At 43.5% G+C, this 27,953-nt stretch overlaps 3 non-coding genes across 3 annotated transcripts; 1 reads left to right on the top strand and 2 right to left on the bottom strand.

The window, feature by feature from the left end:
• The first annotated feature begins 5,155 nt into the window (after window positions 1–5,155).
• Window positions 5,156–5,245, top strand: trnap-agg (transfer RNA proline (anticodon AGG)). The gene is given in 2 exon segments: window positions 5,156–5,191; window positions 5,210–5,245. It is a non-coding gene; the product is annotated as a tRNA-Pro (tRNA).
• A 7,080-nt stretch (window positions 5,246–12,325) lies between these two features.
• trnav-aac (transfer RNA valine (anticodon AAC)) lies at window positions 12,326–12,398 on the bottom strand. Its single transcript has one exon. It is a non-coding gene; the product is annotated as a tRNA-Val (tRNA).
• A 5,408-nt stretch (window positions 12,399–17,806) lies between these two features.
• On the bottom strand, window positions 17,807–17,879 carry trnav-aac (transfer RNA valine (anticodon AAC)). Its single transcript has one exon. It is a non-coding gene; the product is annotated as a tRNA-Val (tRNA).
• Between the last annotated feature and the right edge of the window lie 10,074 nt (window positions 17,880–27,953).

Here is a 27,953-nt window from a genome sequence, read left to right as displayed (position 1 = left end):
AGACGTTTCGTTCCTGTCAGTGCGTCGAAAAAATCAGCATTTCTTATTCGCAGAAACCATTTGAGGTTGAGGTCAGAGCAAAGTTAATATTGCTGTAATTTCGAGATTCGGATAATGTTTAGCAACGACCTGAAATCATACAGGATTTCCCTCATCTTACATGAGAAAGCTCAAAGAATGCTTCTTCCCTGTTTCGGACCGGGGACTTTTCGTGTTTTAGGCGAACGGGATAACCACTCCACTGCAGAAACAAGTGATAGCATTGGGGCCTCAATGGGCCTGACTACAATGTTTAACTCCACTATGTTGCTGCAGGTTTGAATGGTATGATTGAGGGCCCATGTCACTTAATACAACAGCACATCCCTCACTTTCAACCCGATATCTCAACTTATCTTGTTCTTCAAAATTAAAAAGAATTCGTCCGGCAAATGTGTAAGGAAGCGCTGATTTGTGCTCAATCATTAACGTTTCATTCTTATCTTCCTGCGAATAATTTCAACCAATTATACTCAGTATTTGTTTCATAGAATCATAGAATCAGTGCAGAAAAGGCCAATCGGCCCAACGAATCAGCAGCGACGCCAGGGTATCGTAACCAGGCCATTTCCCTCGTTTTCCCCACAAGGCTACTCCTTTCCCACGGCTAATCTATCGAACCAAGGGGCAATGTAGCATGCCCAATCCACCTTGGATCTTCATTCAATTTTCAATATCAATAGAGTTATTTAATATATATGTCCAAATTCTGAATTTAACATCTCTGGAATATACAATCGGTCTGACTGCATTGTTCAGCTCCGCTCTATTGCTGCAGGTTCGACTGGTTGGACTGAGAGTCCATGTACCTCAGTGCAAGAAGACAACCGTTACTCTCAACGTGATGTCTCAACTTGTCTCGAATTTCAAAATTTAAAAGCGTTCATCGGACAAATGTCTAAGGGAGCAATGATTTCTGCTCAATCGTGAATGCGTCATTCTCATATACCATCGATTAACTTCAACCACTTATATCCAGTATTTCTTCGGTAATCAACATTTACTATCAATCCAGTTATTTAACACAGATGTCCTGATTGCGAATTGAATATGTCTGAAATATACAACATTGAATTACAAACATTACTGACCAACAAAATAAATCGACCCACGGGTAATAAACATCCAATTGTGTTTTTCTGAGTTTGATCATGATCAGCTTTTAAACCAAATCAAATATCTTTAAAGGGAAGAGATTCAAGAATGATCTGTCAGTTATACTTGATCCCTCTTTATTCTGTGTGACAAACATTCTGGTGCCTAAATCCCGTTCATCTATAGGAGACTCGGAAGGTCCGCTTTGATTCTCAATTTCCTCTTCTGTCTGAGAGGTTTAATGAAGAAAAATATTAAGAAGATGCTTCGGCGAAATGTGCCCTATTTCCTCTGGTTCAGTTACAGCATCACTTGTATCTGTATTTTTGAGCACACAATACTATTACACATGTTTCAGTTGGTGATGAAGTATGTTAGTCTGCATCTATAAACCTATTAAATTCTGGTGTGGACTGAAAATATTGCTAATCAGTGCACGGCTGTAAAATGGGAACATCTATTTCCTCTCATTGCGTCATGAAAATACAAGATTTCTGATTTTGCTGAAAACTTTTGAGGCTGAGGTGAGCGCAAATATAACATGGCTGTAACATCGAGTTTCGGATAATTTTTAGCTACAGTCTGAAATTATACAGACTTCCCTCAACGTTAAGGAACACATTTCATTAATGATTCTGCTCGATTTCGAACGTGGGCCCTTGCGTGCGTGAGGCAAATGCAACCAGCACTCCAGCACAGAAACTGTTGGCTGCTCCGTAGCCCAATGGGGCTGTCTTGAAATGTTGCAACATTCTTTGGGAATGCTGTAGACATATTAATCGAAGAATGATTGAAAATGGTTGACAATGGCACAGAACGATGAGAGGCCCATCAATCCATCAGACCTATGCGAATTATTTTATGAGGAGCGAAACAATTGATATGTCGTTGCGGATTGGTGGCCCGTTCCTGTGCTGAACTGTTTTTTGTTCCAATTTCAATTTCCTCCTCTCATTCCATGAAGCTGATTTTTCTCCCTTTTAAGTCATTGAAAAATCCCCATTTGAAGAAGGAGTTTCTGCGGAATCCATGTACAATTTGATTTAACAACTTTTCCCTTACCCAATGGCAGGAAGTATTGGATTTAGCTTCCCGATATAGTTTTCAGTGTAAACATAGATTTAATTATGCAATTGATTTCATATCGATTTTACAAAACGAGTTTAAATCTTGATGAAGCATCTCCTCATTATTTCTGAATTATATCTAATATAACATTTACACCACAACCTTCCACAGAGTGTGGAATATAACAGACGAGAATGAATCACCTCCACCTGGAGCAGTCTTCTTGTGCTGTCCTCCTGTTTCCCGGACATCCGATCGGAGATCCTCGAGAATGGATGGAGAATCTGTCTTATTCAAACGGACTTCACATAGGGCAACACAGCGGCACAGTCGTTAGCACTGCTGTTTCACAACGCTAGGGACCCGGGTTCAATTCAAATTCCTCGTTAGTGTACACGAACAGGCGGCGGAATGTGGCGACGAGGGGATTGTCACAGTAACTTGAAGTATTAATTGCAGTATTAATGTAAGCCTGGTTGTGACACTCGTAAATAAACTTGGGACACGGACACATCCAGAATATATTTGGCAGTCAAAATAAATATATCCATTATTGCTTATTCTGCAAAAGGGTCCACGTCGAGTCGTCAATCAATGATCACCATTGATGAGAAATAGATTTCCGGCTGCTCCTGTTGTTTAAATGTCGTGTTCCATCGCAATGAATATCTAACACGATATTGCCGCACTTACACAACACCAGGGAATTCCAGTTCAGGAAGTTTACTCTGGAGCTAGCACGCTTTTTAGGTTCCCAATGAGTTCATTTTTATTTTGTGTGTCAATGGCTGTGCTAATCTGCTTGGTTATCTTTCTTTGTGATTGTCCGTGTGTCGAGTGGAACAAGCTGCCAGAGGTAGTAGTAGAGGCGGGTACAATTTTATCTTTTAAAAAGCATTTAGATAGTTAGATGGGTACGATGGGTATAGAGGGATATGGGCCAAATGCGGGCAATTGGGATTAGCTTAGGGGTTTAAAAAAAGGGCGGCATGGACAAGTTGGGCCGAAGGGCCTGTTTCCATTCTGTAAACCTGTATGACTCGATGACTCTATGTTTGAGTCGATCGGTATAGCAATCTATCACTTAGTTTACTTGTCTCTGTGTTGATTCTGTGCAGTATCCGAGGCTACCAGTGAACACAGAAGTGGAGTTATTCATGCATTATCATGGTTAGCAACGCAAACTAATAGGTGTCAGAAATCTGCAGAATAATTCTGGATTTTTAACGAGGGGCGTTAGAATTGATGTCACTGTCTAGGCATATATCTATATGGTTATATATCCTTATTCGTGTTGGTCTTTCCACGTGACCGTGTGTGTATCTGTTCTCCGCATGTCTGCTGGGTTTCCTCGAGTGCTGTGGTTTCCTCCAACAGACCAAAGATGTGCGGATTAGGTGGATTGGCCATGATAAATTGATCCCTAGTGTCAGGGAGATTATGTGTGCGGTTACGGGAATAGGGCCTCGGTGGAATTGTGGTCGGTACAGACTCTCTGGGCCAAATGGCCTCCTTCTCTACTGTCGGGGTTCTATGATTCTATGATCTCTATAAGTGTCAGTCTTTTCAGGTTGCCGTGTGTGTACCTGTTTCCAATATGCGGCTGTGATGTCCACGGGAGAGCGCTATCTGATCACCTATGAAAGATCACAACCCATTTCTAAAGGAAGTGTCTGTTTGAACATGTAAAGATGGGCGGAGAGATGGAGTCACCTTAGCCCTCATAACATCCCCCTGACTGTTTCAACATCTCCAATTGCAGATCTGATTCAGACAATGATCAGTCTCTCTGTTTCGGGTGTTCAGACTCGAACCATGGGGGTGAAACTCTGTCTCACTCTGGTTATTGTCCTGATTACTGGTCTATCATTTTGAACTTCTGCGTGAAATCTGCCAGTCACCACATTCATTCCCCATTTCCATCTCGAGGTGATTATTCCATTGTTGTTACTCCTTCTAACCCGCTGCGTGTCTGTTGCCTATTTTCAGACATGAGTAACGGTGACTCAGTGTCCCAGTCAGAACGAGGAGTTCAAGCAGCAGGGGGTGAAGATTCAGCAACACCCTGCAGTTACTCGGAACCGATTTTAGTTGTTTCTGTAGTCTAGTGGTTATCACGTTCACCTAACACGCGCAAAGTCCCCGGTTCGAAACCGGGCAGAAACATTAATTTCCTAAAAAGAGGACATTACCTGCTCTGGTATCGCCAGTACACACACCGAGCTCCTCAGAGCCGCTAATATACCGAAACGGCTGCAGGTTTTTTACACTGCAGCGGGAATCTCAACCTGAAACAAAGCACTTTTCACTTGCCCGTGAAAGATGAGAAGGTGACAGACAGCACCGTGTATTACTGTGCACTGAGAGTCACAGACAAAATCTAGCACAGGTCGATAATCAATGATTCATTATCAGGACAACACATGGGGTTAAACTTCAGAGAATAATTACTCATAGTGAACGTGACAATTAGTGAGTGTCTGAGTGTTTTCCCTCACTGAGGTTAATGATTGTCACTGTTGGGAAATTTGACATGTTTTTACTCATATTACTATCACATCAAGTCCAATCGTTCCCCGATCCCATTCACACAAACCCGCAGATCTCCCAGTTGAACAATGTCATCAATCTGTACTTTAAATGTTCCAGATCAGTTAACTGTCTGACAGACAACACCTTTCAAAAGTGATCAAATATCAAAGGCAGACTCAGAGTTGTCACATGTTGACGTCGCTGGGTTAAAATTATTGACTGTAACATGTGTACTTTATAAACAAAAGCCCCCAGGTGCAAACAGTCGAGGTAACAATATTGGGCGGATATTTTGCTGGTGCTTAAAGTCCACAAATTCTGATGCGGTGAGTTATTTAAACCATTTCGGCTTTCACTCGAGGTGTCAGAACTGCTTTGTAGAAAGTTAAACAATGTTTATTTTGTTTAGTACTAATGTGCAGGCTCGTTGGTCTAGGGGTATGATTCTCGCTTAGGGTATCTCGCTCCATTAGCATGCGAGAGGTCCCGGGTTCAAGTCCCGGACGAGCTCCTCATTTATTTCGTTTTGACCAAAATATTGTGTTCAAAAGGAGATATTTTGATTTGTTTAAGGTGCAAACGGCGCGATGGCTTTCTGCTGCTGGCTCCGAAAAAGAGTCATAAAGGTACAGAATTTTACAGCACGGATAGAGCCCACTGGGACACCCACATGGTAGGCGCGGACACCCATCATGTCTGCGCCTGCCACGTGAGAGCTGGGCGGGAAGAGTTAGTTCTGATTCTCGCTCCACAGATACTTCCAGAAATACTGACATAACCCAGTATCTTCTGTTTTTATTTCAGATTTTGAAAGTCCGCAGTGTGCTGCATTATATTAGACTTTGGGCTGACAAGTGGCAAGTAACATTCGCGCCACACAAATGCCAGACAATGTCCATCACCAATAAGAGAAAATCTAACCACCGCCTCTTGACAGTCAATAGTTTTTCCATCACTGAATCCCCCACTGTTAATATCCTTACGGTTACCATTGACCAGATACTCAATTGGACTCGGCACATGAACACAATGGCTACAAGTGCAGGTCAGAGGCCAGGAATTCTGCGGCGAATAACTCACCTCCTGACTCCCCAGAGCCTGTCCACCCATCTACAAGGCACAAGTCAGGAGCGTGATGGAATGTTCCCACCTCGCCTGGATGGGTGCAGCTCCAACAACACTCAAGAAGATTGACATCATCCAGGACAAAGCAGCCCGCTTGATTGGCACCACATCCTCAAGCATTCAATCCCACCACAACCGACGCTCAGTAGCAACGATGTGTATCTAAAAGATACAGAGCAGCAATTTACCAACGATCCTCAGACAGCACCTTCGAAACCCACGACCACTTCCATCCAGAAGGACAAGGGTAGTAGACACATGGGAACACCACCATCTGTAAGTTCTCCTCCAAGTCACTCACCATCCTGACTTGGAATTGTATTGCCATTCCTTAGCATGGCCTTATTCTGTGGTGCACTCATTTTCTGATTTAGTGCGTACCTCACCCTGAGGCCGTGAACTGCAAAGTATTTTCTCATTTCTCATTTCTGTCATCTCTCCCTCAATGTCAACAAAACGGAGATTGTCATTGACTTCAGAAAGCGTAGAGGAGAACATGCCCCTGTCTCCATCAAAGGGAACGAAGTGGAAAGGGTCGAGAGCTTCATGTTTTTAGGTCTCCAGATCACCAACAACCTGTCCTGGCCTCCCATGCCGACACTATAGTGAAGAAAGCCCATCAACGCCTCTACTTTCTCAGAAGACTTAGGAAATTTGGCATGTCAGCTACGACTGTCACCAAGGTTTACAGTTGACTCGAATACACGCTTCCTGGTTTAGGAAGCCGGTGCCTTACGCATTAGGTCACTGGAACTATTGGTGAGCTACTGCTGCAGCTTTAAAAAGCTGTATATCTCCATTCACATAGACAGTGACTAACCCCAGAATCGGAACCAGGTCCCTGGCATTGTGAGCCAGCAGAACTAACCACTGTGCCGCCCTCTACCACGAAGATTTTATCAGATTTTATGAGCTGCAGATTTTGTTTTTTTCTTTGCATTGCAGACTTTGGGATTGGTTCACATGGGGTTTCGTTTGAGAACCTGAGCATAAACTGTGAGGAGTCCAACAGCACAACACACTCGCTCGAAAATAAAGATATGATCAACAGGGTTGGCTATGTAACTTGACATTCATTTTATCTCCATTCACCTCTTCAGTTGGCCGCATGATTATGGGTTCAGAGAGCTGCCTGGATGTTTCTTTTTGTTCATGTGGGTGTCGCTGGCTAGATCAGCATGCACTGCCCATCAGTATTTAGCCTTGAGAAAGTAGTGGTGAGCTGCATTCTTGAAACGTTGCATCCATTTGTGCAGGTACACTTACAGTGCTGTTAGGGAGGGAATTCCACGAATTTGTCCCAATGACAGTGAAGGAATTTCCAAATCAGAATGCTGAGGGACTTGAGGGTGGTGTTGGCTGTGTGGCGTTGGAGGGGGCGGGGGGGGGGGGGAGGTGGGGGGGGGGGGGGGGCGGGGGAGCCGCCAGGTGGAAGCGGTCATGGGTTTGGAAGATGCTGTCTAAAGTGCCTTTGGTGGATTCCTGCATCATGCAGACAAGTAGTGAATATTCTATCGCATTCCTGACTTGTGCCACGTCGATCATAGAACATAGAACATAGAACAGTACAGCACAGAACAGGCCCTTCGGCCCACGATGTTGTGCCGAGCTTTAACTGAAACCAAGATCAAGCTATCCCACTCCCTATCATCCTGGTGTGCTCCATGTGCCCATCCAATAACCGCTTAAATGTTCCTAAAGTGTCTAACTCCACTATCACTGCAGGCAGTCCATTCCACACCCCAACCACTCTCTGCGTAAAGAACCTACCTCTGATATCCTTCCTATATCTCCCACCATGAACCCTATAGTTATGCCGATCGTGGACTGTTTTTTAGGAGTCAGGAGGTGAGTTACTCCCGCAGGATTCCCATCCTCTGCCCTGCTCTTTTAGCCACTGGATAAACTGATAACATGTGTGATGAGTCAAAATAGGTGTGTCTTCTTTCCTGCTCAGTTTGTCGTGAATTTTCAGCACTTTTGTCTTTTCTTGAATGTATTTTGAGGCTCAAGTAAGAGCCAATGTCATATGATTGTAAGATACGATATTCAGGTAATATTCAATAGTGGATTCACTGGCGGGAGGGGTGCGGTTTCGAGTCATGTTGTTGACGCTGGATTGATAACGCAGAGAAGCAGGCTGAAGCTTTGGGAACCAGGGTTCGAAATCCAGCACAGCAGGTTAACTCAATTCAAGGCAAAGTACAATTACTGTAAGTGAGTAGAGAAAAATTTAATGATGCAACATTTCCTCACTAAAACGAATATGTTTTGACCATGGCTCTGCCGATTTCGAAGCATCGAACCGATATGTAAAACATTGCTGCATGGTGTTTGGCTGTGGGCCAGTGGCGCAATGGATAACGCGTCTGACGACGGATCAGAAGTATTCCACGTTTGACTCCTGGCTGGCTCGCTGTGATAGTTTAACAGTAGTTCGAAAACTCCATGTTCGTGTGGATGAAAAATGTGTTTTCACAAATTTTTGACCAATTCAGAGAAATGTTGAACAAATGCAGTCAGCTTCTCTGAAGAAATTTATCTTAGCTAATTATTTTTCAAAAAAATGTTGACTATTTTAAGAAAAAATTTACCGATAAACTTCAATTAAGTTTTTTTTAAAAATAGCTTCTTTAAATGACGAATTCTCGTTAAAGTATTTGGGAAAAATATGTTAGCAAGTTTAAGCTATCTTTTAAAAAGTTGGAAATTTCTCGAAAAATACGTGGAAACATTACATTTTTCAAAATGGTGAAAACATTTTCTAAAAGGTTGATGAACTCTGCGGAAGAATTTCTTTTAAACATGTTTAATTTTAAGAAGCAAAATACACAGAAATGTTTTTTTTACAGTTGAAAATCAGATGGAGGAATTTCTTTGGAGTAAGTTTAGTTTTGAAAACTTCAAATTAGCCAGAAGTTTCTGGTTTGTGATGCTGGGATTGTTGTCCATTGGAGCGAAGGAGATTGAGGAGCGATTTAATCGAGGTGGACTAGATCAGGCAAGTTTAGAGGGGGAGGGGCAAGTTTTAAGATATTGGGCAAGGCGTGGGCGAAGAAGATTTGGAAGCAACATTTTTTCCACAGCGAGTGCTCAGGACCTGGAACTCATTGCCTCCGAGAGTGTTGGATGCGGTCAATTTAGGTAATAGAAATTCTGAGGTGGACATGGACCTCCTGAGAAGTAAGATGCGTCTCAAGGAACATTGTAAGTCAGGTAGATGGATCTCCTCGGTAACATTGAACCTGAAGATCAACCTGTAGCAGGACACCCCTCCCCAGCCCCGCCCCCACCCACTGTTGAGATGTTTGATAAGAACTCCGCTGATATTAAATACGCGGGCATCAAAATCAAAAAGGGAATTCTGGAACATTGGTTCTTAGTTGTATATATTTTCAATTTCAAAGAATGTGAAAAAGAATATGCAAAATTTTCAATTTCATATAATGTGAAAAAGGATATGCAAAATATTCAGTCTGTTGAATGGGAACTCTCGACATTGTTACAAGGACAACATTAACTATTTCCCCTCATTGCCACCATCTCAGAAGCTGTCTTGGCGAAAGGTCCAACATTGCGGTGAATCCTCGTTTCGGTCCCGCTGTGGGGAAAACAACTTCATTGCTTCGCTGGCCCTGCTCTGACGTAATAAACTGGAGGACAAAGGGTCTGTGAGCTGATTGGATGAATTGGAGAATCAGGGACATGATTGGACGTTACCAGTTGACTCTTTTGGGAATTAACCAATCGCTGGAGATACCGGATATACATGTAAATATCTTCACCCAAACAATTACAGATTGAACCCATTCTGTTTAATTCCGCAATGGGCGGCACGGTAGCACAGTGGTTCGCACTGCTGCTTCACAGCTATCGGGACCCGGGTTCGATTCCTGGCTTGGGTCACTGTCTGTGTGGAGTTTGCACATTCTCCTCGTGTCTGCGTGGGTTTCCTCCGGGTGCTCCGGTTTTACCCCACAGTCCAAAGATGTGCGGGTTAGGTTGATTGGCCATGCTAAAAAATTGCCCTCAGTGTCCTTGTTTCAGCTCTTTTGCCTGGTAAGTCTGCAAGGGACATAAATTTCTTCTTGCAAGCGATGTCGACAGTAATTTAATTCCGCTTTCATGCTGATGATAATGTGATCCGTGTCCTGATGTTATGAGTTACAATAGAATGATAATAATATCTTATCTTTCAATATTTCTAAATTTCTGCCGGTGCCACGGCTGGAGACTCAATATCAAAGGAGCCGGTTACAGCGATGAATTTTGAATGGGACTCAAAGAACAAAGAACAAAGAAAATTACAGCACAGCAACAGGCCCTTCGGCCTCCAAGCCTGCACCGATCACGCTACCCGACTGAACTAAAACCCCCTACCCTTCCGGGGACCGTATCCCTCTATTCCTATCCTATTCATGTATTTGTCCGGACTCCCCTTAAAACTCGCTATCGTATCTGCTTCCATTCCCTCCCCCGGCAGGCACCCACCACCCTCTGTGTAAAACACTTGCCTCGTACATCTCCTTTAAACCTTGCCCCTCGCACGTTAAACCTATGCCCCCGAGTAATTGACTCTTCCACCCTGGGAAAAAACTTCTGACTATCCACTCTGTCCATGCCCCTGATCAGCTTGTAGACTTCTATCAGGTCGCCCCTCAGTCGATCCAGTGAGAACAAACCAAGTTTCTCCAACCTTTCCTCGTAGCTAATGTCCTCCATGCCAGGCAACATCCTGGTAAGTCTTTTCTGTACCCTCTCCAAAGCCTCAACATCCTTCTGGTAGTGTGGCGACCAAAATTGAAAACTATATTCCAAGTGCGGCCTAACTAAGGTTCTATAAAGCTGCAATATGACTCGCCATTTTTTAAACTTAATGGCCCGGTGACCAATAGGTTAACTGCTCAGCAGCTGTTGCATATTACATTCAATTGTATCGCCAGGATCGGGAGAATGCTCCCAGCAAAAAGAACGGAGAAAGCCCCCATCTTCTTGATCTGTATCTCTTATTATGGAGATATTTCCGGTGCAGAGTGTGTGGGCATTCGATTTTCTGCATATATCGAGAGGTCGAAAAGCAAGGGGAATTTCAGCATGTGTCAGCTGTGATTGTCGGACAGCGCGGTGTATTACTGTGGACTGAGAAACGCAGTGACAGAAACCAGAGGGAGCCTGGTATGAAAAGAAAACACTGCCAGAGTGACAGGGTGACCGCTCCATGAAAATGTTAAGGAATGTTTCGAGCCGGTTTGGAACCAAGAACTTTTCACGTATGAAGAAAACGTGATAACCACTACTCTACAGAACCAGGTGACACTACGTTACAACAAATCGGCCTGTCTGCAATGTTAAACTGTGCTGTGTTGCTGCAGGTTCCAATGGTTTGACTGAGAGCCCGTGTCACTAAATTCGGGAAGATAACCGTTACTCTCGATCTGATTGCTCAACTTATCTTAAACTTCAACAATTAAAAGCGCTCGTCTCGCAAATATCTAAGGGAACAATGATTTCTGCCCATTCATTAATGCATCATTCTCATCTTCCTTCGAAGAATCTCAACCAATTGTACTCAGTAATAAAAGCAAATTACTGCGGCGGCAAGATTTGGAAACCAAAAGGGAAAATTCTGGCAAATTTCACAATGTCTGACAGCAGCTGTAAGGAGTCAAAATGGCTGAGGTTTCGAGTCCAGATGGCACTTCGGCAAAGCTCATTGTACAATTGTACTCAGTATTTGTTTCAATATTTAGTATCAATGCATTATTGAACACACATGTCTTCATTCTGAATTGAATATCTCAGGAATTGAACATCACTGATTTGCAAATATAACTGACCAACAGAAGGGATCGAGTCACCTGGTAATACAGATCGCAATTTTAAGATTGGACATAGTCAGCTTTTTAAAAGTCAACCACATCTAAATGGGAGAGAGTTAAGAATTATCTGACAGTGACTCTTGAGCAGTTTTTTATTATGGGCGTGAAGTATTCAGGCGCATACATTTCGGCTCTTTACAGGGAAGTCCAGTCGATCCGCACTGAGGCTCGATTCCCTCATCTCTCTGAGTGGTTTTTCCTGTTTCTTAGTGGCGAAAAACGATTTTTAAAAAGAATCTTCCGTGAAATGTGCGCATTTCCTCTAGTTCACTTACAGTATCACTTGTATCTATCTTTTAGAGCACACACTGCTGTCAGATATTTCAGATGGTGATTAACGATATTAGTCTGGACCTATAAACCCATTACATTCTGTTGTAGACTGAACGAGATGCGAATAAGTGCTCGGTGTCAAAATCGAACTTTCCTGTCAGTGCGTCAAAAAATAGCGTTTCTTATTTCACAGAAAGCATTTGAGGGTCCTGTCAGAGCAATAACATGCCTTTAACATCGAGGCTCGGATCATGATGAGCAACAAACTGAAATAAAACAATTTTCCGTAACCCGACATGGGAAAGTTTAATGAATGTTTCTGCCCGATTTCGAACCGGGAACTTTTCGCGTGTTAGGCGAACATGAAAACCACTACACTACAGAAACAGCTGGAAACATGCTGAAACAAATCTGCCTGTCTGCAATTTTCAACTACGCTGTGTTGCTGCAGGTTTCGATGGTTAGACTGAGAGCCCATGGCACTGAATTCAGGAAGATAACCGTTACTTTCAATCTGATCGTACGACTTATCCCGAACATCAAAATTTAAAAGCGTTCGTCTCGCAAATACCTAAGGGAGCAATGATTTCTGCCCATTCGTTAATGCATCATTTTCATCTTTCTTCGAATAATCTCAATCAATTGTACTCAGTAATAAAAGCAAATTTCTGCGGATGAGAAAAGAGAAAATGCTGCAAAATCTCACAATGTCTGACAGCACCTGTAAGGAGTGAAAAGGGCGGACGTTTCGAATCCAGGTGAAACTTTATCAAAGCTCATTGGACAATTGTACTCAGTATTTGTTTCACTATTTGGTATCAATGCATTATTTAACACATATGACTTCATTATGAATTTAATATCTCTGAAATTGAACATCACTGAATTGCAAACATAACTGACCAACAGAACGAATCGAATCACCGGGTAATACAGATCGCAAATTTGAGATTGACTCTCGTCAGCTTTTCAACAAAGTCAACTACATTTAAATGGAGGGGAATCAAGAATTATCTGTTCGTGACACTTGAGTCTTTTTAATAATGGGCGTGAAACATTCAGGCGCATAAATTCCGGCCCTTTACAGGAAAGTCCAGTAGATCCGCATTGAGGCTCCATTCCCTCATCTGTCTGAGTGGCTTCTCCTGTTTCTTAGTGACGAAAAACTATTTTTAAAAAGATTCTTCTGTGAAATGTGCGTCATTTCCTCTAGTTCACTTACAGTATCACTTGTATCTGTCTTTTTGAGCACACACTACTATCAGATATTTCAGATGGTGATTAACCATATTAGTCTGCACCTATAAACCCATTAAATTCTGTTGTAGGCTGAACGAGATGCGAATATGTGCTCGGTGTAAAAATCGAACTGTCCTGTCAGTGCGTCAAAAACAAATGGAATCTTATTTCACACAAAGCATTTGAGAGTGATGCCAGATCAATGATAACATGCCTTTAACATCGGGGTTCGAAAAACGTTGAACAACCAACTGAAATCAAGCAATTTTCCCTTACCCGATATGAATCCATCATTAAAGAAGAAATAGCAGGCCATCTGGATAAGAATGGTTCGATTAAGCAGACGCAGCATGGATTCATGAGGGGAAAGTCGTGCTTGGCGAGCTTGTTGGATTTTTATGAAGATGTGACTAGTGCGGTTGACGGAGGGGAACCGGTGGATTTCCAAAAGGCGTTTGATAAGGTGCCTCACAAAAGCTTGCTGAAGACGATTGGGTCACACGGAGTTGGGGGTAGGGTGTTAGCGTGGATCGGGGATTGGCTATCTGACAGGATGCAGGGAGTCGGTATAAATGGGTGCTTTTCTGGTTGGCGGATGGTAACTAGTGGCGTGCCGCAGGGATCGGTACTGGGGCCTCAACTATTTACCATTTATATAGACGATCTGGAGGAGGGGACTGAGTGTAGGGTAACAACGTTTGCAGACGACACAATGATAAGTGGAAAAGTGAATCGTGTGGAGGGCGTAGAAGGTCTGCAGAGAGATTTGGACAGCCTGAGTGAGTGGGCGAGGATCTGGCAGATGGACAACAAAGAACAAAGAACAATACAGCACAGGAACAGGCCCTTCGGCCCTCCAAGCCCGCGCCGCTCCCCGGTCCAGGATTGAATCCTGAATCCAGGATCCCCGCCCAATTTTCCAGCCTATCTACATCCTAATATCCTATCCACCGAGCTGTCCCTCACAGCTACGATGCTTTGTTCATCACAACCTATTAACTCACCCCCACCCCCCCATACCAGACCATGTGATCTCCAGGGAGAGGCGAAAACCCAGAGTGAAAACCCCAGGGCCAATATGGGGAAAGGAAATCTGGGAAATTCCTCTCCGACCCCCTGAGGCGATCGAAACGAGTCCAGGAGATCACACTGGCCCTGATCAGAAAATGCTTCCCAACCCTATTCATTTCCACTTCTGCTTTACGAACACCATCTGAATTCCCTGCCCCCGAGACAGGTTCCCAACTATCCGCAGTCTCGCTCTGTACTGGCACAGGCAAGATGATCATAGAATGAAGCCTTGAAACGAGAAACAAAGAACAATTAGCCCGCGCCGCTCCCTGGTCCAAACTAGACCACTCTTTTGTATCCCTCCATTCCCACTCCGTTCATATAGCTGTCTAGATAAGTCTTAAACGTTCCCAGTGTGTCCGCCTCCACCACCTTGCCCGGCAACACATTCCAGGCCCCCACGACCCTCTGTGTAAAATATGTCATTCTGATATCTGTGTTAAACCTCCCCCCCTTCACCTTGAACCTATGACCCCTCGTGAACGTCACCACCGACCCGGGGAATAGCTTCCCACCGTTCACCCTATCTATGCCTTTCATAATTTTATACACCTCTATTAAGTCTCCCCTCATCCTCCGTCTTTCCAAGGAGAACAACCCCAGTTTCCCCAATCTCTCCTCATAACCAAGCCCCTCCATACCAGGCAACATCCTGGTAAACCTCCTCTGTACTCTCTCCAAAGCCTCCACGTCCTTCTGGTAGTGTGTAGACCAGAACTGGACGCAGTATTCCAAATGCGGCCGAACCAGCGTTCTTTCCATCTGCAACATCAGACCCCAACTTTTATACTCTATGCCCCGTCCTATAAAGGCAAGCATGCCATATGCCTTCTCCACCTGTGACGTCACCTTCAAAGATCTGTGGACTTGCACACCCAGGTCCCTCTGCGTCTCTACACCCTTTATGGTTCTTCCATTTATCGTGTAGCTCCTCCCTACATTATTCCCACCAAAATGCATCACTTCGCATTCATCAGGATTGAACTCCATCTGCCATTTCTTTGCCCAAATTTCCAGCCTATCTATATCCTTCTGGAGCCTCTGACAATGTTCCTCACTATCTGCAAGTCCTGCCAGTTTTGTGTCGTCCGCAAACTTACTGATCACCCCAGTTACTCCTTCTTCCAGATCATTTATATAAATCACAAACAGCAGAGGTCCCAATACAGAGCCCTGCGGAACACCACTAGTCACAGGCCTCCAGCGGAAAAAGACCCTTCCACTACCACCCTCTGTCTTCTATGACCAAGCCAGTTCTCCACCCATCTAGCCACCTCCCCCTTTATCCCATGAGATCCAACCTTTTTCACTAGCCTACCATGAGGGACTTTGTCAAACGCTTTACTAAAGTCCATATAGACAACATCCACGGCCCTTCCTTCGTCAACCATTCTGGTCACTTCTTCAAAAAACACCACCAGTGTTGGAGTATAATGTTGACAAATGCAAGGTTATTCACTTTGGAGGAAATAATAGCAAATTGGATTATTATCTAAATGGAAAAAATTACAACATGCTACTGTGCAACGGGACCTGGGGGTCCTTGTGCATGAGACACAAAAAACCCAGTCTGCAGGTGCAACAGGTGATCGAGATGGTAAATGGGATGTTGGCCTGTATCGCAAGGGGGATAGAATATAAAAGCAGAGATGTATTGCTGCATCTGTGCAGGGCATTGGTGGGGTCGCAGCTGTGTGCAGTATTGGTCCCCTTATTTGTGGAAGGATATATTGGCCTTGGAGGGCTTGCAGGGAAGGTTCACCAGGTTGATACCAGATGAGGGGTGTTGATTATGAGGAGAGATTGAGCAGATTGGGTTTGCATTCGTTGGAATTTAGAAGGCTGAGGGGGGATCTTATAGAGGCCTATAAGATAATGAAGGGGCTGGATAGGGTACAGGTGGAGAGGTTCTTTCCACTTAGAAAGGAAGCGAGAACTGGAGGGCACAGTCTCAAAATAAAGGGGGGTCAGTTTAGGACAGAGTTGAGGAGGAACTTCTTCTCTCAGAGGGTGGTGAATCTCTGGAATTCTCTGCCCACTGAAGTGGTGGAGGCTACCTCGTTGAATATGTTTAAATCACGGATAGATGGATTCCTGATCGGTAAGGGAATTAGGGGTTGAAGGGATCAGGCGGTTAAGTGGAACTGATCCACTTCAGATCAGCCATGATATTATTGAATGGCGGGGCAGGCTCGAGGGGCTAGATGGCCTACTCCTGCTCCTGTTTCTTATGTCCTTATGAGAAAGCTTAATGAACGTTTCTGCCTGGTTTCGATCCGGGGATTTTTGGCGTGTTAGGCGAACGTGATAACCACTGCATGAACGCAACAGCTTAAAGGGCACTGAACCAAATCTGCCTGTCTGCAATGTTCAACTACGCTGTTTTGCTGCAGGTTCCGATGGTTCGACTGAGAGCCCGTATCACTTAATTGAGGAAGATAACCGTTACTTTCAATCTGATTGTGCGACTTATCCTGAACATCAAAAGTTAAAAGCGTTCGTCTCGCAAATATCTAAGGGAGCAATGATTTCTGCCCATTCATTAATGCATAATTTTCATCATTCTTCGAATAATCTCAATCAATTGTACTCAGTAATAAAAGCAAATTACTGCGGATAAGAAAAGAGAAAATGCTGCAAAATCTCCCAATGTCTGACAGCAGCTGTAAGGAGCGAAAAGGGCGGACGTTTCGAGTCCAGATGACACTTTATCCAAGCTCATTGTACAATTGTACTCAGTATTTGTTGCACTATTTAGTATCAATGAATTATTTCACACTTATTCATCATTATTCATCATTAATTGAATATCTCTAAAATTGAATATCACTGAATTGCAAACAAAACTGTCCAACAGAACGAAGCGAATCACCGGGTAATACCGATCGCAATGTTGAGATTGACTATCGTCAGCTTTTAAACAAAGTCAACTACAATTAAATGGAGAAAAATCGAGAATTATCTGTTCGTGACATTTGAGCCTTTTCTTTTAGGGCCGTGAAACATTCAGGCGCATAAATTCCGGCCCATTAAGCAACGTCCAGTCGATCCGCACAGATACTCCATTCCCTCATCTGTCTGAGTGGCTTTTCCCGTTTCTCAGTGATGAAAAACGATTTTAAAAAAAGATTCTTCTGTGAAATGTGCGCTATTTCCTCTCGTTCACTTACAGTATCACTTGTATCTTTCTTTTTGAGCACACACTACTGTCAGATATTTCAGATGGTGATTAACCATATTAGTCTGCACCGTTAAACCCATTAAATTATGTTGCAGACTGAACGAGATGCGAATAAGTGCTCGGTGTCGAAATCGAACTTTCCTGTCAGTGCGTCAAGGAAAAGCGTTTCATAATTAACAAAACGCATTTGAGGGTGATGTCAGAGCAATGATAACATGCCTTTCATATCGAGGCTCGGCAAATGATAAGCAACAAACTGAAATCAAGCAATTTTACCTTATCCGACATGGCAAAGCTTAATGAATGTTTCCGCCCGGTTTCGAACCGGGGACTTTTCGCGTGTTAGGCGAACGTGATAACCACTACACTACAGAAACAGCTTGATGCGCTTGGAGCAAACCTGTCTGTCTGCAATGTCCAACTATGCTGTGTTGCTGCAGGTTCGGATGGTTGGACTGAGAACCCAGGGCACTAAATTTCGGAAGATAACCTTTCCTTTCAATCTGATTGCATGACGTATCCCGAACATCAAAACTTAAAAGCGTTCGTCTGGCAAATATTTAAGGGAGCAATGATTTCTACCCATTCATCATTTCATCATTCTCATCTTCCTTCCAATGATCTCAATCAATTGTACTCAGTAATAAAAGCAAATTACTGCGGATGCTGGAATCGGAAACGAAAAGGGAAAATTCTGGCAAGTCTCACAAAGACTGGCAGCATCTATAAGGTGTGAAACGACCTGGCGTTTTGTGTTGAGATGACATTTTGTAAAAGCTCATTGTGCAATTGTACTCAATATTTGTTTCAATATTTGGTATCAATGCATTATTTAACACATATGCCTTCATTATGAATTGAATATCTCTGAAATTGAACATCACTGAATTGCAAACATAACTGACCAACAAAATGAATCCAGTCACCGGGTAGTACAGATTGCAATTTTAAGATTGAACATAGTCAGTTTTTTTTAAGAAGTCAACTAGATCGAAATGGAAGAGATTTAAGAGTTATCTGCCAGTGACCCTTGCGCCTTTTTTATTATGGGCGTGAAACATTCATGCGCATAAATTCCGGCCCTTTACAGGAAAGTCCAGTAGATCCGCACTGAGTCTCGATTCCCTCATCGGTCTGAGTGGCTTCTCGTGTTTTAGTGATGAAAAACGATTTTTAAAAAGATTCTTCTGTGAAATGTGCGCCATTTCCTCTCGTTCACTTACAGTCTCACTTGTATCTGTCTTTTTGAGCACACACTACGATCAGATATTTCAGATGGTGATTAACCATATTAGTCTGCACCTCTAAACCCATTAAATTCTGTTGTAGACTGAACGAGATGCGAATAAGTGCTCGGTGTCAAAATCGAACATTCCTGTCAGTGCGTCAAAAAAAATCGTTTCTTATTTCACAGAAAGCATTTGAGGGTGATGCCAGAGCAATGATAACATGCATTTCACTTCGAGGTTCGGATAACGTTCAGCATCAAACTGAAATCAAGCAGTCTTCCCTTACCCGACATGAGAAAGCTTAATGAATGTTTTTGTCCGGTCTCGAATCGGGAAACTTTCCGCGTGTTAGGGGAACGCGACAACCACTACAATACAGAACCAGCTTGAAGCATGATAGAGCAAATCTGCCTGTCTGCAATGTTCAACTACGCTGTGTTGCTCCAATGTCTGGCAGCACCTGTAAGGAGCGAAAAGGGCGTGCGTTTCGAGTCCAGATGACACTTCATCAAAGCTCATTGTACAATTGTACTCAGTATTTGTTTCAAAATTTAGTATCAAGGCATTATATAACACATATGTCTTCATTATGAATTGAATATCTCTGAAATCGAACAAGACTGAATTGCAAAGATAACTGAACAACAGAACGAATCGAATCACCGGGTAATACAGATCGCAATTTTGAGATTGACAATCGTCAGCTTTTGAACAAAGTCAACTTCATTTAAATGGAGAAGAATCAAGAATTATCTGTTCGTGACACTTGAGCCTTTTTAATTATGGGTATGAAACATTCATGCGCATAAATTCCGGCCCTTTACAAGAAAGTCCTTTAGATTCGCACTGAATCTCGATTCCCTCACCTGTCTGAGTGGTTTTTCCTGTTTCGTAGTGATGAAAAACGATTTGTAAAAAAAGATTCTTCTGTGAAATGTGCGCATTTCCTCTCGTTCACTTACAGTATCACTTGTATCTGTCTCTTTGAGCACACACGACTATCTGATATTTCAGACGGTGATCAACCATATTAGTCTGCACCTACAAACCATTAAATTCGGGTGTCGACTGAACGAGATGCGAATATGTGCTCGGTGTCAAAACCGAACTTTCCTGTCAGTGCGTCAAAGAAAAACCGTTTCTTATTTCACAGAAAGCATTTGAGGGTGCTGTCAGAGCAATGATAACATGCCTTTAACATGGAGGTCCGGATAATGTTGCGCAACAAACCGAAATCAAGCAACTTTCCTGACACGAGAAAGCGTAATGCATGTTTCCGCTTGGCTTCGAATCGGGGACCTTCGTGTTAGGTCAACGTGATCATCACTACGCTACAGAAACCGCTTGAAACGCGGTTGAGCAAATCTGCCTGTCTGCAATGTTGAACTGCGCTGTTGTGCTGCACGTTCAAATGGTTAGACTGAGAGCCCCGTCTCCTCCCCCGCCCCCCCGACCCATTCACCCTCGCAACGTCCCTCCCCCACCCACCCCCCAACAATGTGTCTTGTTTCAGGAAGATAACCGCTGCTTTCAATCTGATTGCTCAATTTATCTTGAACTTCAAAACTTAGAAGCGTTCGTCCGACAAATATCTGAGGGAGCAATGATTTCTGCTCATTCATTAATGCATCGCTCTCATCTTCCTTTGAATAATCTCAACCAATTGTACTCAGTAATAAAAACAATTTACCGTGGATGCTGGAATCTGAAACCAACAGAGAAAGTGCTGGAAAATCTCAAAATGTCTGGCAGCATCTGTAAGGAGTGAAAAGGGCTGACGTTTCGGTTTCAGATAGCATTCGTGAAACTCATTTTACAATTTTACTCAATATTTGTTTTAATATTTAGTATCAATGTATTATTTAATACATATGTCCTCATTATGAATTGAATATCTCTGAAATTGAATTTCACTGAATTGCAAAAATAACTGCCCAACAGTTGGAAGCGAGTCACTGGGTAATGGAGATCACAATTTTGACATTGATCATAGTCTGCTGTGAAACAAAATCAACTCCATTTAAATGGAAGAGATTGAAAAGACATCTGTTAGTTGCACTTAAGCCTTTTAATTGTGGGCGTAAAACATTCATGCGCATAAATGTTGGCCATCTTTAGGAAAGTCCAATAGATCCGCACTGAGTCTCGATTTCCTCATCTGGCTGAGTGCTGTTTCCTATTTCCTTGTTATGAAGAACGATTTCCAAAAAAAAAAATGTTGTAGGAAATGTGCGCCTTTTCCTCACTTGTGTCTGTCTGTTTGAGCGCACAGATGGTGATTAACTATGTTCGTCTGCACCTTTAAACACATTAAATTCTGTTGTAGGCTGAAAGAGATGCTAATGTGTGCACACTGTCAAAATCGAAAATTTCCTGTCAGTGCGTCAAAGGAATCAGCATTTCTTATTTTACAGAAATAATTTGAGGCAGAGTTCAGAGCAAAGATAAGATGGCTGTAACATCGAGATTTAGTTGATGTTCAGCAACGATCTGAAATCATACAGATTTCCCTCACCCTACATGGGTGATGAATGTTCTGCCCGGTTCTGAAGCGGTGATCTTTCACGTGTTGGGCCAATGTGATAACCACGACACTACAGAAACAAGAGAATGCGCCACGCCGCCAATTGGCCTGACTACAATGTTGAACTACATTGTGTTGCTGCAGGTTCTCATGTTCAAATTGAGGGTCCATGTCAATTAATACAAGAACAAATCCGTTACTTTCAACCTGATATCTCAACTTGTCTTGAACTTCAAAATTAAAAAGCGTTCGTCTGGCAAATGTCTCAGGCGGCAATGGTTTCTGTTCAATCATTAATACATCATTCTCATCTTCCGTCAAATAATTTCAGAGTTATATCAAATATTTGTAGTTATTCAACATTTAATTTCAATACGTTTATTTAACACAGATGTCCTCATTCTGAATTGAATATCTCTGAAATATACAACATTGTCTTGCAAACATGTCTGACCAACAAAAGAAATAGAGTCACTGGGTAATGCCCATGCCATGATGTTTATTTGAGATTGACCACATTCATCCTTTAAAGAAAATAAAATGTACTTGAATCCTCTTTGTTCTGTGCGTGAAGTATTCTGGCACCTAAATCTCGTCCATCTATCGGAAGTCCAGGAGGTCCGCACTGAATCTCGATTTCCACATTTGTCTGAGTGGTTTTAACTATTTCTTTACTGTGAAGAGCAATTTTAAAAAAGGTGCTTCTGTGAAATGCGCCTATTTCCACCAGTTCAGTTTGGCTTTCAATTGTGTCTGTCTTTATGAGCACATAATACTATTCGATATATTTCAGATGGTGATTAACTTCGTCAGTCTGCACCTCTAAACCCATTAAATTAAGTTGTGGACTGCACGAGTTGCGAATATGTGTATACACAATGGAATTCTTTCTTCCCTGCGTCCTCAAAGACAGCATTTCTGACTTTCCGAAATGCTTTTGAGGCCGAGATCAAAGGAAATATAACATGACCGTGACATCGGATTCGCATGAGGTTGAGCTATGAACTTACATCATGCAGACTTCGCTCATGCTTAATGACAACGATCCAACAGTGTTTCTGCCTGGTTTCGAACCGGGGACTTTTCGCGTGTAAGGCGAATGCGAGAATAACTACACTTCAGCTGACGATGCCCACGTGCAGTTTCACTTGTGTCTGTCTTTTTGAGCACACACTACCATTAGACATGTTTCAGATGGTGATTAACTATGTTAGTCTGCACCTATTAACCCATTAAATTCTGTTGTGGACTGAACGAAATGCTAATGTGCGCATGTTGTCAAAACAGAAACATTTCTTTCCTGTCAATGCGCCAAAATATTCAGTATTTATTTTACAGGAAGCATTTGAAGCCGACGTCAAGCAAAGATAACATGAATCGAGATTCGGATAATGTTCAGCAACAAACTGAAATCATTCAGATTTCTCTCACCCGACATGAAAAATCTTAATGTATTCTTCTGCCCGGTTTCGGACCCGGGTCCTTTACAAACACTACACTACAGAAGCAAATGACAGCATATCGCCCCCAATCGGCCTGACTACAATGCTCAACTCCACTGTGTTGCTGCAGGTTCGCATGGTTAGATTGAGAACCCATGCCACTGAATACAAGAACATACTCGTTACTTTCAACCTGTTGCATCAACTTATCTTGTAATTCCAAATTAAAAAGCGTTCCTCCACCAAATGTCTGAGGGAACTCAATGAGTTGAAGCGCAATTGTTTCAGTTCAGAGTTCAGAAAATGTTGAGTAATATCCGGCCCCAATGGTGATAGGTTCATTCCTTTCCAGCACGAAACACCCAATCAGCTCACATCTCATTTTTCCTCCATTTCATCCAATCAGCTCCGAGTGTCTTCATTCCCCAATTCATGACGTCAGAGAGAGGAGCAGGACCAATTTGAATCTGTTCTCAGAATAACGAGCTGCACAGAAGAACAATAGAGAATAGGGAAGAGGTGATGCAATGAACCATTTGTTCCTTCATTAGGGCCTGTTCCGCCATTCAGTAAAATCATTGTTGATCTCCCTCACAGTAAGAATTCTCGCAACACCAGGTTAAAGTCCAATCAGTTTACTTGGTCGCACGAGCTTTCGGAGCACTGCTCCTTCATGAGGTGAGTGGAGAGTTGGGTTTAGAAACAGGGCAGAGAAAGACACAGACTCAATTGCAAGATAATGGTTGGAATGCGTGTCTTAACAGCGAATCGAGTCTTTACAGGTAGAGACAATGCGAGTGGAGAGGGGGACAATGACAGGTTAAAGCAGTGTGAATTGGCTCAAGCCAAGCCAGTTAGTAGGATTTCGCAAGCCCAGGCCAAATGGTGGGGGTTACAAGTCGTTTGACATGAACCCAAAGTCCCGGTTGAGGCCATTGTCGTGTATGGAATTTGGCTATCAGTTTCTGCTCAGCGATTCTGCGTTGTCGTGCGTCTTGAAGGCCGCCTTGGAGAACGTTTACCCGAAGATCGGTGGTTGAATGCCCTTGACTGCTTAAGGGTTCCCCGACAGGAAGGGAATACTCTTACCGGGTGATTGTCGAGCGGTGTCCATTCATCTGTTGTCGTAGCGTCTGCATGGTCTCGGCGATGTACCATGCTTCGGGACATCCTTTCCTGCAGCGTATGAGGTAGACAACGTTGGCCGAGTTGCATGTGTATGTATCGTCTACCTGGTGGATGCTGTTCTCACGTGTGATGGTGGCACCCGTGTCGATGATCCAACACATCTTGCAGAGGTTGCCGTGGCAGGGCTGTGTGGTGTCTTGGTCACTGTTCTCTTGAAGGCTGGGTAGTTTTCTGCGAACAATTGTCTGTTTGAGGTTGCTCTTTTTTGAAGGCAAGTAGTGGGGGCGTGGAGATGGCCTTCGCGTGATATTCGTCTTCATCGATTATACGCTGAAGGCTCCAAAGAAAATGTCATAACTTCTCCACTCCGAAGAAGTAGACAGTGGTTAGCACTGCTGCTTCACAGCTCCAGGGACCTGGGTTCGATTCCCTGCTTGGGTCACTGTCTGTGTGGAGTTTGCACATTCTCCTCGTGTCTGCGTGGGTTTCCTCCGGGTGCTCCGGTTTCCTCCCACAGTCCAAAGATGTGCGTGTTAGGTTGATTGGCCATGCTAAAATTGCCCCTTAGTGTCCTGAGATGTGTAGGTTAGAGGGATTAGCAGGCAAATATGTAGGGATATGGGCGTAGGGCCTGGGTGGGATTGTGGTCGGTGCAGACACGATGGGCCGAATGGCCTCCTTCTGCACTGTAGGGTTTCTATGATTTCTATGAAGATGTCTTGGCTTCTGCACTCTGGGGACGTACTGGAGGAGGAAGGGCACTCTGACGTCCGTGTCCCGTACTTGTCTTCTGAGGAGGTCGGTGCGCTTTTTTGTTGTGGCGTGTCGGAAATGTCGATTGATGAGTCAAGTTCTTACAAGGGCGTCTGTCAAAAACGACACCACTCAGACTCCTGCGTTCAACCCGAGGTTTTGGACTTCAGCTCCAAGGACAAAAACTTGTATCAACTCTGGCAGCGGTGGGATTCGAACCCACGCCTCGAGAGAGACTGGAGCCTTAGACCGCTCGCCAGGCTACCACGCGGGAAGTCTTGATAATCATGTCCTTTCATTGTATTAATACTGAAATATATCAATATCCGTGGAGTTGGGATGGGCCATGACGACATCGTGACCGAATCAGATGATCCTGAAATGTGCAGCAAACAAAAATCATCTCCAGTCAGAAACGCAATGAGCTGCAGTGAAGGGCCGGCTTCATTTAAACTGTCATTAACCTCGTTTCGCTCCCAGAAAGGACAATATGGCTTCCTGTTGAATTTGCCCAGGGTCTTCACTTGAGAAAGGACAGGACACAAGGCGAGACTGAGATTTGTGCGTTCTGCCTGGAAATAACTGATATTTGTTCTCACGCATTGGAGGAGAGCAATAAATCTTCATTTCCTGACCTGTAATCAAAACAGCAGTGAAAGTTTCAAACTCTAACCAGCAGACCAACAGATTGCAGCGTGTTTCACAATTTGCTTTGTCCACGATCCTTTTGTTATTTTAATTTCCATGCCAGACCACTTGCACCACGAACTTCGCCTGCAAAATGGCACCTTCTGTTTCAACACCAGAGAAGTGTTCCGCCAATTACAGGAATAATTCCACGACAGTTATCGCGTCCGCCTCCCACGGCATGAAACTGGTAGAATTTTTTTCCAAATCATTTTCATTGCAGACTGAGGGAACAGTTCTATTATTCATGTATTTGCAAATTTTAATTAGTCTGATGGGGTTCCCCTGCATTTTCTAGTTGTGAAGTCAGGGGTCACTCCTTGAAAAGGGCAGAAGGTAAGGTTCGGCACAGAAAACGAGGGAGGATGTATTATTTGACACAAGGAATGATAGACAAGGCAACATTGAGTTGGTGATGGCGGAACTCGGGTATTCCAATGGTGCAAAGTCATCGTCTTCACGGCCATGGTCTCGATGGCAGGTGACAAATGTGGAAATAAGTTGTGTATTTTTTTAAAATGAGAAACCTGTCGATTATGTGACGGAAGAGGAGGAAGAGAATGGCTAAAATGACGATGATCCGCTGATTGGGAAAGTCACTGTCAGCTTCCCTGCTGGTCTAGTGGTTTGGATTCGGCACGTTCATCACTATGGACTGGATTCAATCCCCAGCCAGAGAGTAATTCGCTTGTATTACTGTGTGAACTCACACCATGAAAAAGAATTCCGCATTGAATGAAACCAGATCTGGCAGCGTCTGTAGAGTGAGAAACAAATTTAATCTTCCAGCTGGATCTTTCATCAAAGCTGGAAAACTCGGAAATGTAACAGATGGAAAACAACTGCTTGGCTATGATTCCAAAATATTGTGAGGGGCTTGAGGGGCGAAATGTTCCATCCAAAATCTCAATTATATTCTAACCCGTTGCCGGTATTACTCTGAGCAATAGTTACCTTCGACTGTTAGTGGAGCCGCTTGGTCTTAATTACTAAATTTAAGTTTCAATATCTGAATTTCTGTGGGATCAAATCCCACTACTGCCAAAAAGTGCAGCTCGTTTGTCTTTTCAGCAACTGGCATTTTGTAAGGAAGAAAACGCAGGGATGAAAGGTGCAGCGTGACCTTCTGGAACAGAATGTTCACTTTTGTTGCTGTCACTATTCAATGATTCAATGGACACATTGATACCGGTTGCAGCGATGGCCAAGCGGCATTTGAAATTATTGTTTTCTCACAGAGATTTGAATCTCACCCAGTGCGCTGCTCAGCATTCATTCCTTTCGATGACTGCAGAATTAATTATTCTTTCAATGGAATCAAAGTCTTTCAAATATTCCCATCTGTTTTTCCTGCTTCACTTCGCATTCCTTCATTTCCGGTCATCAGCTAGAATTCATCAGAACCCCAGCCAGAAATGGAAGAAAACTGAACCCAGTTGGTGACATCCTTGATCTATGGATGTTTGTGTCTCGTCAGCCCTCTGTGACTCTCGGTGTCTGTGTGTGTTCCTCTGTGGATCATAAGACCATAAGACCATAAGACATAGGAGCGGAAGTAAGGCCATTCGGCCCATCGAGTCCACTCCACCATTCAATCATGGTTGATTTCAACTCCATTTACCCGCTCTCTCCCCATAGCCCTTAATTCCTCGAGAAATCAAGAATTTATCAATTTCTGTCTTGAAGACGCTCAACGTCTCGGCCTCCACAGCCCTCTGTGGCAATGAATTCCACAGACCCACCACTCTCTGGCTGAAGAAATTTCTCCTCATCTCTGTTCTAAAGTGACTCCCTTTTATTCTAAGGCTGTGCCCCCGCGTCCTAGTCTCCCCTGTTAATGGAAACAACTTCCCTACGTCCATCCTATCTAAGCCGTTCATTATCTTGTAAGTTTCTATCAGATCTCCCCTCAACCTCCTAAACTCCAATGAATATAATCCCACGATCCTCAGACGTTCATCGTATGTCAGGCCTACCATTCCTGGGATCATCCGTGTGAATCTCCGCTGGACCCGCTCCAGTGCCAGTATGTTCTTCCTGAGGTGTGGGGCCCAAAATTGCTCACAGTACTCCAAATGGGGCCTAACCAGTGCTTTATAAAGCCTCAGAAGTACATCCCTGCTTTTGTATTCCAAGCCTCTTGAGATAAATGACAACATTACATTTGCTTTCTTAATTACGGACTCAACCTGCAAGTTTACCTTTAGAGAATCCTGGACTAGGACTCCCAAGTCCCTTTGCACTTTAGCATTATGAATTTTGTCACCGTTTAGAAAATAGTCCATGCCTCTATTCTTTTTTCCAAAGTGTACGACCTCGCACTTGCCCACGTTGAATTTCATCAGCCACTTCTTGGACCACTCTCCTAAACTGTCTAAATCTTTCTGCAGCCTCCCCACCTCCTCAATACTACCTGCCCCTCCACCTATCTTTGTATCATCGGCAAACTTGGCCAGAATGCTCCCAGTCCCGTCATCTAGATCGTTAATATATAAAGAGAACAGCTGTGGCCCCAACACTGAACCCTGCGGGACACCACTTGTCACCGGTTGCCATTCTGAGAAAGAACCTTTTATCCCAACTCTCTGCCTTCTGTCTGACAGCCAATCGTCAATCCATGTTAGTACCTTGCCTCGAATACCATGGGCCCTTATTTTACTCAGCAGTCTCCCGTGAGGCACCTTGTCA

Source organism: Mustelus asterias, unplaced genomic scaffold (assembly GCF_964213995.1).
Source record: "Mustelus asterias unplaced genomic scaffold, sMusAst1.hap1.1 HAP1_SCAFFOLD_837, whole genome shotgun sequence".
NCBI lineage: Eukaryota > Metazoa > Chordata > Chondrichthyes > Carcharhiniformes > Triakidae > Mustelus > Mustelus asterias.
This window is presented reverse-complemented; position numbering and strand designations above follow the sequence as displayed.